Source organism: Phocoena sinus, chromosome 3 (genome assembly GCF_008692025.1).
Source record: "Phocoena sinus isolate mPhoSin1 chromosome 3, mPhoSin1.pri, whole genome shotgun sequence".
Taxonomy (NCBI): domain Eukaryota; kingdom Metazoa; phylum Chordata; class Mammalia; order Artiodactyla; family Phocoenidae; genus Phocoena; species Phocoena sinus.
The window spans coordinates 52,722,360-52,732,519 of NC_045765.1; the positions used below are offsets into that span (position 1 = coordinate 52,722,360).

Below are 10,160 nucleotides of genomic sequence, written 5' to 3' on the forward strand. Positions count from 1 at the left end.
AAAGATCCTGCATGCCGCAACTAAGACCTGGCACAGCCAAAAATAAATCAATAAATAATAATAAAAAAAAGAAGAACAGAAAGAGATTATGGGAAACATCCAGTGCAATCACATTGTTTTAAAGGCAAGGAAACTGAATACTAGGGAAGATACTTCCCCAAGGTCACTAATTTAGAGAATGAAATTCGTCTAATAAGAAAAGATACCTTCTGAAGCCTGAATCAGAAATAAATAATCAGAAATTTCATTCTTATGATGAAAGGAACACAGGGTTTCCATTCCCAGATTTAAACACTGGATTTGACACATGGTTTTGAATCTCAGTTACTTAACTGAGTCTCAATGTCTTCATCTTCAAAACAGGAATGATAATTAATATCTCATAGAATTATAGTTAAGAACAAGTAAAATAATATACACAGTACATTGTCATGCACACAATAAATGCTCAATAAATTATAACTTGAATTTCTATTATATGAACTTTTAAAATCTCACAATTTACCATACCTGCTAAAAAAAAATATTAAATTTGTGGTTTTTAAACTGAGCTAAGAAATAAGACCTAAATATTTGATGCTCTACCAAAAATATTTTTATCTTTATTAGTTGAAATACTTCCTTGAATTTCTGTTTATAGCATTCCTGGAAGACAACGTAAGGCTGTTTTCAAACTTGAAATCACCAACATACTTTCACTTTAGGAAGGGATTTGCCTGACACCACTTAAAACAAGTTTGTCACTGAAATACCCCAAAGATTATTCAACTACAGAGAAATCCTAGCACCTCTAAACTTGTATTTTTGTTTCTTACCTGACAAAATTTTGTGAAGATAAGGAATGTAGTACTTAAAACCTAGTTAAGAATGTCCTCAGAAAAAAAAAAAGAATATCCTCAAATCATCTTTTTCAAAGGAATGCCGAAAGCAAACTCTTGAACGTTAGACAGACATGGGTTTTAACCAGAGCCCTGCCACTTGCTAGCCCTGTGACCTTGGAGTTAATCCATCTAAGCCTCGAGATTTTTAAGTGTAAGATGGGGATAGTAACAGTACCCACCTCACAGGAATTTTGTGAAGATTAAACGATAGGATGCATATAAAAAGCTTACTTAGACCAGTGTCTGCACTGCAGTAAGTGTTCCCCAAAAAAATGTTAGCTAAATTAAATGGTAACTAACCACTTTGTTGGAAGATGAACTTTGATGAGTGCCCTTTTAATAAGCTTTTGTTTCCTCTGGCAGATGTTAGGTGAAATTGTAAAAGATTGATTTTTCAGCATAATCCCATAAATTGTCAAGGGCAGGTGCTCACGTAAAGGTGGAACCGGAGGTGGGTTTCCGCCCTTGTTCTATAAGAGCCCCAGGATCATTTCAGGACCTAAAAGAAAATGATTTGCTGGTTACTTTGGAGACATCAGGATCTTAGTTTTCAGAGAAGCTTCCCTGCCCTCCTACTGGAAACTAGTCCCCAGTCTTAGTCTTCACTGTTATTCTAAATCTTAGACCCCTGATTGTTTTCTTCAGTGTAGACACAACAATTTGAAGTTATTCTGTTTATTTGTTGACCCCCTACACACATTGTCTCCCTCTGCCCCACTCCTCCCCACTCTGCTAGAATGTAAGGTCCCTGTTGGCAAAGATGGTGCTGGGACTATGTGGTTCATGGCTGTAACCTCAGGGCCTAGGACAGTGTCTGTGTATTGTAAATTCCCAGTAACTATCTAGTGAAATGAATGAACGAATGAATAAATGAATGATTTTATGAATGGGCAGTCCTGGCAGGTGCTCAGGGCTTCAGGCTTTCCTTAGAAGTGTAGAAACGAAGGTGAAATGATCTTGTAGTGGCCACAAGAGGAAAAGAGAACTAGTGAGATTCACGACCACCCAGACCCAGTAATGGAGTCTGGGACCACATGGATGCAGAATTTCTAGGGGGAGGGAACAAAGGAAATATATGGTAGCTGGGCAACCCCAGGCCAAAAAATTATACATACACACACGCATGTGTGCATGCGTACAGAAATACACTATCCAGTGAGACTTGGGGTAAATTAGAACTTGGTAGGTTGTTTCTTATTTCAGGCACAATAATCTTTCTCTCCTTGGCCTCTGGGTCACCACCCACTCACTGCCTCTTGGGTCTCCTTTCTCACTGGTCCCTCCTCCTTGGTTTCCTTTGCTGATTCCTCCTCATTTTCCCAACTTCTGAACACTGGATCATTCCAGGCTGTTCCTCAAACCTCCGCTCCACACACACCTCCTAGATGACCCCAACCTGGCTCATGGCTGCAAATACCATCTGCACACTAACAGCCTCCAAATATCTATCCTCACCTCGACCTCTCCTCTGCACTCCAGACAGGTACACATAACTTGAATGCTCAATACTCTCCTTGTATTATATATCTAAATAGACATCTCAAACTTAAAAAGAGACCAGAACTGAACTCTTGATTTTCTCTCCAAACCTGCTCTTCCCAATGGCAAATCCATCCTCGTAGTTGTTCCAGCCAAAACCCTTAGAGCTGTCCTTTTCTTCCCTCTCTACAATCCACATCTAATCACTGGCAAATTCTCTTGACTGAGTCTCCAATATATACCTATAATCTGACTACTTTTCTACCCCCTGGCTCCCACGCTGGTCCAAGCCACCATCCTCTTTTGCCTAGATTATTACGGCAGCCTCCAAACTAGTCTCTCTACTTCTGCCCGTGCTGCCTGTAGTTAAGTCTCCTCCAAGCAGCCAGAGTGATCCTTTCAGAACATTAAATTGCATCAATAATCTCCTCTGAGCAAAACCCTCCAATGGTTTTCCATCTTTCCAAAGTAAAGGAAAAGCATGATCTGACCCAGGATACCTCTTCTCATCTCATTTCCATCTTTTCCCCCAACTCACTCTGCTCCATCTGGTTGACAATCCATATGGACTTCAAATTAATTTAGAAAATATGAGTCTGAAAATTTGGGAAAAGGCTTAAAAGATCTGACTATAAGTAAATAAACTGTTTATGCTGGAGAAATGCCTGATTTTTTTTTTTTTTTTTTTTTTTTTTTTTGCGGTACGCGGGCCTCTCACTGTTGTGGCTTCTCCCGTTGCGGAGCACAGACTCCGGATGCGCAGGCTCAGCGGCCATGGCTCACGAGCCCAGCCGCTTCGTGGCATGTGGGATCTTCCCGGACTGGGGCACGAACCCGTGTCCCCTGCATCGGCAGGCGGACTCTCAACCACTGCGCCACCAGGGAAGCCCTGATTTTTTTTTTTATTAGTCATTCTCTGATCCCAAGGCATCAGATCAGCATAAATATTTTAGGGTCTTTAACACTTGCCTGGAGTTAATCTTTTGGGCCAGAAAATGCAAATTAGATTACCTCCAAGTTTCCTCTGATAACCCTTGACGATCTTGATCTTGGTCTTGAATAACATACCCTTTAGCTTTTAGTATTTTAGGGGGTGCCTTTTTCACACTATAAAAGTACCAAGGCTAAAACACCTGCTCTACTTAAGAGGAAACATAGACTTTCAACAGACGTTTATTGAAATCCTACTGTGTTTCAGGTACTGGCTAGGCATTGGGGAATCAAGGATGAACAAGACATGCCCATGTCTTCAAGGAACTCACAAGGGAATCCAGGTGGCAGCAAGAGGACCTGATCTTAATAGTGCAATGACAGAGGGATGCCCAGTGTGCTATGAAAGCCGATCAGAGGACACCCAGCTCAGCCTGAAGAGGACTGACAAGGCCTCCTAGAGGACATGGCACCTCAGCTGAAGCTTAAATTATGTGCAGAAATGGGGGTATAGGGTAGGTCATATTCCAAACAGGAAGTACAGCACGAGCAAAGCCATGAATCTGTGTGCTGTGTGTAGGAAACCACAAACGTTCGAGGCAAACCACTCATAAGGTGAGACTGGAAAGGAAGACAGAGAGCAGGACACAGGGAACTTTATTTAGCATTTTAAGGAGTATGATCTTTGTTCATAAGCAACAGAGAGCCACTGAAGCAGGAGAGTGTGACTGCTACACGAACACGCTTAGAGGCAGGCAGACCAGTAGGGAGGCTATGGCAACGTCCAGGTAGAAGGTGCTGCAGGTCTGAATTAGGGCAGGAGCTGGGGAGATGGGGGAGAAGGAGACAGACTTAAGAAATATTGAGTTAAAATTAGTGGAACTTGATGTGAAGGAGACAAGAAGGAGGAGGTAAGGATAACACCGAGGTTTCTATGCTTGAGGGCATTACCAAGTACAAGTAGTAATAGGATCAGGCAGGAAGATGATTTCATTGTTAGGTATGTTGAACTTGAAACATTAAGGGAAAAGCATTCATTCATTTATCCATTCATTCAAGAACTATTTATAAATTACCTACCTTGTGAATGTCCAAGTGTGAATCTGAAGGGAGAGGGGTCTGGACTTCAGAGAGTTGGGTGTCATTAGCACATGGGATGATCAGGAGTTAACCTTCAAGGATGGTTGGCACAGTACCTGGCACAAAGGACGCTCTCCTTGGGCACCTGTTGAAAAGAATGAATGAAGAGCTACCCTGTGAGAGTTTGTAAGAAGAGAAGAGCTGGGGATCAACGATGAAGCTCTAGAAAACATCAATGGTTCAGGGTTGGGCAAAGGACACAGAAATGGAGTAGTCAGAAATGTGGAGGACTGGAAGGGTGTGGTGTCATGGAAATAAAGTGAGGTACACATAGGACCCAAGTACACACACATTATCAGGTATCAGAAAGGCTTCATGAATTATTTCTAAGTTGAAGGTGAAATAGGTCTCTAGAAAAATCTAGATAAAAATGAGCATTTCTTTTTTTCTAGAGTTTCGGAAGCTTGAAATCCAAGGGCTACTGGGCAATAGTTGAATTTCTAGTTACCAAATTTCATTGCCAAGTTTGTGCTATTCTGTGCTTTTGCTTTAAATCACTTTGGATAACTGGTTTTTTTCCACTTACGATGATTAGTTTCTGTTCTTGGTGTTAACTCCCTAATGCTGATTTAAACCAGAGGATATAACTGTCAGTATGAGAACAGCTGAATGTCTAAGACCTGACAATAGCATTCAGTTAGTATTATTTTCATGTGCTGGTGATAAAGATGGTGGCTTCTGGTCAATTCTATGTGAGTGTGGTGATTACTGGTAGTAGACATCTGATCATCTGGTTTTTTATTGTTTTCATTTTGTTTTGTTTTTTGCCTACCCAGCATCCATACCCATTTTTATGGTAATGGCACCTGAGTTTTTCTTGGGGAACCACTTTCTTCCCCATTTCTAGTCCAGGTCATTTGGGTGGAGCTGACTGCACTGGGCTTCAAGGAGAGGGCATGTGACCCAGAGCTGGTCAATAAAACACTGCAACCCCCTGGGTTCAGTGACTGGCTAAAGAATGGGTACATGACCAATCAGGCAATGAGGTAGTATTCTTGGACTTGCTAGAGAGACCAGGCCAAAGATAATTCTTTACTGAACTTAAAGCTGGATGGGTATACACCAGGAGCTAATGTGAACCACTTCATCACGGGGAGAGCCTGTCCGAGAATGAAGCTAATACAGAGGAAAGAATTGCTGAGAGATGAAGAAAGAGAGAGAGACTAAGTACTAAAGGCATTCTTGGAAAGCCCAGATCTGGCCATACCTGAAGCTACACTTCTCAATTACGTGAACTAAAAATTTCCCTTTTTAAACTTTGGCAACATTTTGTTAGCTTTTCTACCACTTGCAACCAAAAAGTCCACATGAGAGACACAATACCACCTCTCTTGTTTCTGCTTCACCCACCAACTGGGAATCAACTGTCTAAAGTCAAAGTCACTTCCTTCGGCCAGCCATCCTATGAATGCAATCCACACTACACCCGGCATTTTCAGGTCAGCCTCTCATCACCTCCTGCATCAGCCTCCCTCTCCATTGCTACTTTGTGTCCCAGAGCTCTATTCATCACCTGAGCTCACTGAACTTACAAAGCCCTAAGTTCTAAGATCCACTGCTGTGGCCCTCACGGCTTCCCACGGACTCTTCCTGTTTATTGTATTCACCTACAGCAGGCTCTTTCTACCCTGCCAATTGTTTGTTTTAATAAGTAGAGGCAGGACTGGATGGAAGCCACTTCTGTGCCCAGGCTTGGAAAGCCCACTGCCAAATGGTTGGATTCTGGCCACCACCCAACACCACTCGGTACACTCTGTTTGAGCTCAAGTCTTCTTGTCCCAAATGTCGTACCTGCTGCTTTTTTTCCCTCTCTCCTGATGACAAGTTTAGCCTGATGTGATTCCCAACTCTGTCATCTCTACCGTTGCCGTGACACCCAGGACCTTTGCCACTTTCCCTCAGGAGTCTTGGGAATTTCTGGGAAATCATACCTTAGTGGTCTAGAAGAATCTAGCTTCCAGACACCATTTCACAACTACCAAGATGACACTCTCTCTCCTCAAATAAGGTTGTATCCCCATTTCCTGCCTCCATACAGGCAAGGTACCTGTTTGGAGACATCTGCCAAGAATGGAAAATAACTTTCTTCAGAATTATATGAGGATAAGAATTTTTCCTTTGGCTTTTTCCTGAAATAACAGGGAAATAACAAAGGGACCAATGCTTCTCTGAGTGCAGATGACAAGGTGATCTCCTTCTTCTGCTTTAATTATCTTTCTCTCATTACATAAGTATAAATTCAGTAGTCTTCCATGTTCTTGTCAAGCCCCAGAGCACTGCGTTGTAACCATTCAACTCAAATTCAACAAATATTTAATTGAGCATCTATTACATGCCAGGCACTGTGCTAGGTAAGGGGTGTACAGAAGAGAATAGGACAGGCAAGAGGCCTGCTTCTAGGTCCTACTCCAGTGAAGGTTAAAGAGAGGTAGCACATAAACGTAACAAATAAATGAACAAAACGTCAGACAGTGAGACGTGCTATCAAGAAAATATAAGGGGTATGGACACCAAGGGGAGAGGAGAGGTGGGATGGATTGGGAGACTGGGATTGATGTATGTACGCTACTATATATGAAGTAGTTGGCTGGTGAGTACCTACTGTATTGCACAAGGGGAAAAAAACAGGTACAATCTGTTTGCAGGATATATATTAACTTTAAAAATGCATTCCAATATATGTTAAGTGCAGACAAATACTGTTTGATTCCACTTATACGAGGTACCTAGAATAGTCAAATTCATAGAGTCAGAAAGTACACTGGTAGATGCCAGGGGCCTGGGGGTGAGGGGGTGTGTGGAGGAGGGGAATGGGGAGTTAGTGTTTGAAGCGGACAGAGTTTCAGTTTAGGAAGGTGCAAAATTCGGGAGATGGATGATGGTGAGAGTTGCGCAACAACGTGAATGTACTTCGAGCCGCTGAACGGTACAGTTAAATAGGGTTAAAATAGTATGTTTCATATTATGTGACCTTTACCAGAGTAAAAAGACATTAAAAATAAAAGAAAATATAAGGGGATAATATGTTTCAGAGTTAGGGGACTATTTTAGATAGAGTGATCAGAGAAGGCTGTTCTGAGGAGGTAATATCTGAGTTAAAACCCAAATGAAGAGAAGGTACAAACCACATGAAGACCTCGGAGAGGACAGAGGGTCAGCACATGCGAAGCCCCTGAGCTTGCAGCAAGCTTGCATTACGGTAGGGGTAGGTAAAATATGGTCCAGGGACCAAATTCCGCCTGCCTTCTTTATTTGTATAGCTCAAAAGCTAAGAATGGCTTTTACATTTTTAAATGGCTGGAAAAAAAAATATTTCATGATGCATGAAAATTATACAAAATTCGAATTTCAGTGATATAAATAAAAATTTTTTTGAACACATCTCATTCATTTATATATTTTCCATGGCTGGCTTCATACGTCATTGGCAAAGCCAAGTAGTCGCAACAGAGGTTGTGTGCCCTGTAAAACTTAAAACATTTACTATCTGGCTCTTTGCGAAAAAGTTTACAGACCGCTATAATAGAGGAACAGGAAGAAAGACCTTCCCAGTCTTGAGAGAACCTTGAATTTCTTTAATGATTTCTGATCCTTTTGACTGTAAATAACAGAAAACCTGTTTCCAGTTGACTTATGTAACACAGAGGATTAGCGATAGCCATAAACTCTTTGGTACTTTTCCCATCAAGAGGTAGAAGCTATGTCATCTCTTTTTGAAGCTGGGTGGGCTTTGTGCCTGCTCTGACCCACAGTACATGATAGAAATGACCCTGTGCCAATCCACGCTTGGGCCTGAAGAGCCTGGCATCTTCCACTTTCTGCCTCTTACAACACTTTTGGAGCCCTGCATCTCATGCAAGAAGTCTGACCACCTTGGATGGCCACGCAGGAAAGTCCACATGGGCGTGCTCTGGTTGAAGGTTCCAGTTGAACCTAAACTTCGAGCCATCACCACCAAGATGCCAAATATGAGAGAAGCCATCCTAGACTCTTCAGATAGGCCATCGGCCAGCTGAATACCACTGAGTGACCTCAGTTGATGCTACATGGAACAGAAGAATCACCTGCTTGGCTTCCTGGACCACAAAATTGTGAACTGTAATAAAATGGATACTGTGACCGCCTGGAGGGGTGGGACAGGGAGGGTGGGAGGGAGGGAGGGAGACGCAAGAGGGAAGAGATATGGGAACATATGTATAGGTATAACTGATTCACTGTGCTATAAAGCAGAAACTAACACACCATTGTAAAGCAATTATACCCCAATAAAGATGTGAAAAAAAATAAAAAATAAAACATCACCAGAAAATAAATAAATAAAATAAAATAAAATGGATGCTGTTGTAAGCCACTCCATTTTGGGATAATTGTTTCACAGCAATAGATGACCAAAACAAACAATACAGAAATTTTATTACCTCACGTAACAAGAAGTTCAGGGGTAAATTAGGGTCCATCCACAACATATCCTGGTTCTGCTTTTCTGAAATTCCTTGGCCTCTGCTCTCTGCTTTGAGCTGGTCTACTTGTTAGACTGGCAGATGGCTGCAGCAGTTCCTGGAGTCTCCTTCAAACCTGACAATGTCTAGAGGAAGAAGAAAGATTGTTCTTAGGAGAAAGAATATGGAGACTGATCAGGATCTACTCTGGAATTAGGGATGGAGTCTCCTCCTCTGAGTCACTAGGGAAAGGACGGACGCTTGATCAAAATTCGTGGAAGAAAGGTAGGAAGGAAGGAAGTGGATATTGGGTCAGCAACCCATTGTGTTCAAGGTATCTTCCTTCTTCCTATCATTCATTTATTCATCCATCCAGAGTATTTTAGGTTGAACCATATGAATGTTTTTTTTAATAAGTCAAACATAAATAACAATAATTTCAAATGGTTAAAGTTAATATTTAGCAAACCTATACTATAGTGGTAGGCATAGAGCTAGATGTTAGAGCTACTGCAATTAAATGGTGCTAAGTTTAAGGAAAGGAAAGAACAGGGCCAGCTATATAATCAGCAAAACTCAGTCAAAATGAAAATGGAGAGCCCCTTGTTCAAAAATTATGAGGAATTTCAAGATGGCAACAGAAGAGCATTAAACTAAGCACGGAGTCCTTCTAAGCACAAGGCCCTGTATGATTGCCCAGGTTGCACGGCCAAGAAACTGGCCCCAGAAAAGAGCAGGTGTCCACAAGAGAGAACAGCGGGGGGCCTAGTTAGATTAGGGGGGCCAGGAAGAAGGACGATCTTTTTTTTTTTTTTTTTTGGCGATACGCGGGCCCCTCACTGTTGTGGCCTCTCCCGTTGCGGAGCACAGGCTCCGGACGCGCAGGTTCAGCGGCCATGGTCCACGGGCCCAGCCGCTCAGCGGCATGTGGGATCTTCCCGGACCGGGGCACAAACCCGTGTCCCCTGCATCGGCAGGCAGACTCTCAACCACTGCGCCATCAGGGAAGCCCGGAGGACGATCTTTAAGCAAGGATCTGGAGGATGGATGTGAGTAGGCAGGTGAGAAGTGGAGGAATGCAGATCCCCAGCAGAAGAATAGCATTCCTCCTTCTCCTCCATGTTCCAAGTTGGTTAAGAGACTTAGGTTGGCCTGTCATCAGTTGTGATGAGACAAACGATAAAGGTAACAGATCCCTTTCCTGTCTGTGCCAGCTCAGGTCTTTTTCCCAACCCTTTTCTGTGCTCCAGATCTTAGCACTTGGGTAATCTACCCACATAATCTGACCCTT

General features: G+C 42.4%; 1 long non-coding RNA gene across 1 annotated transcript; it reads right to left on the bottom strand.

The window, feature by feature from the left end:
* Positions 1 to 1,192: 1,192 nt before the first annotated feature.
* On the bottom strand, positions 1,193 to 8,999 carry LOC116750527. Its single transcript, XR_004349035.1, has 3 exons — positions 8,849 to 8,999; positions 4,371 to 4,515; positions 1,193 to 1,380 (listed from the first exon to the last, which is right to left on the bottom strand). It is a non-coding gene; the product is annotated as an uncharacterized LOC116750527 (long non-coding RNA).
* Positions 9,000 to 10,160: the final 1,161 nt, after the last annotated feature.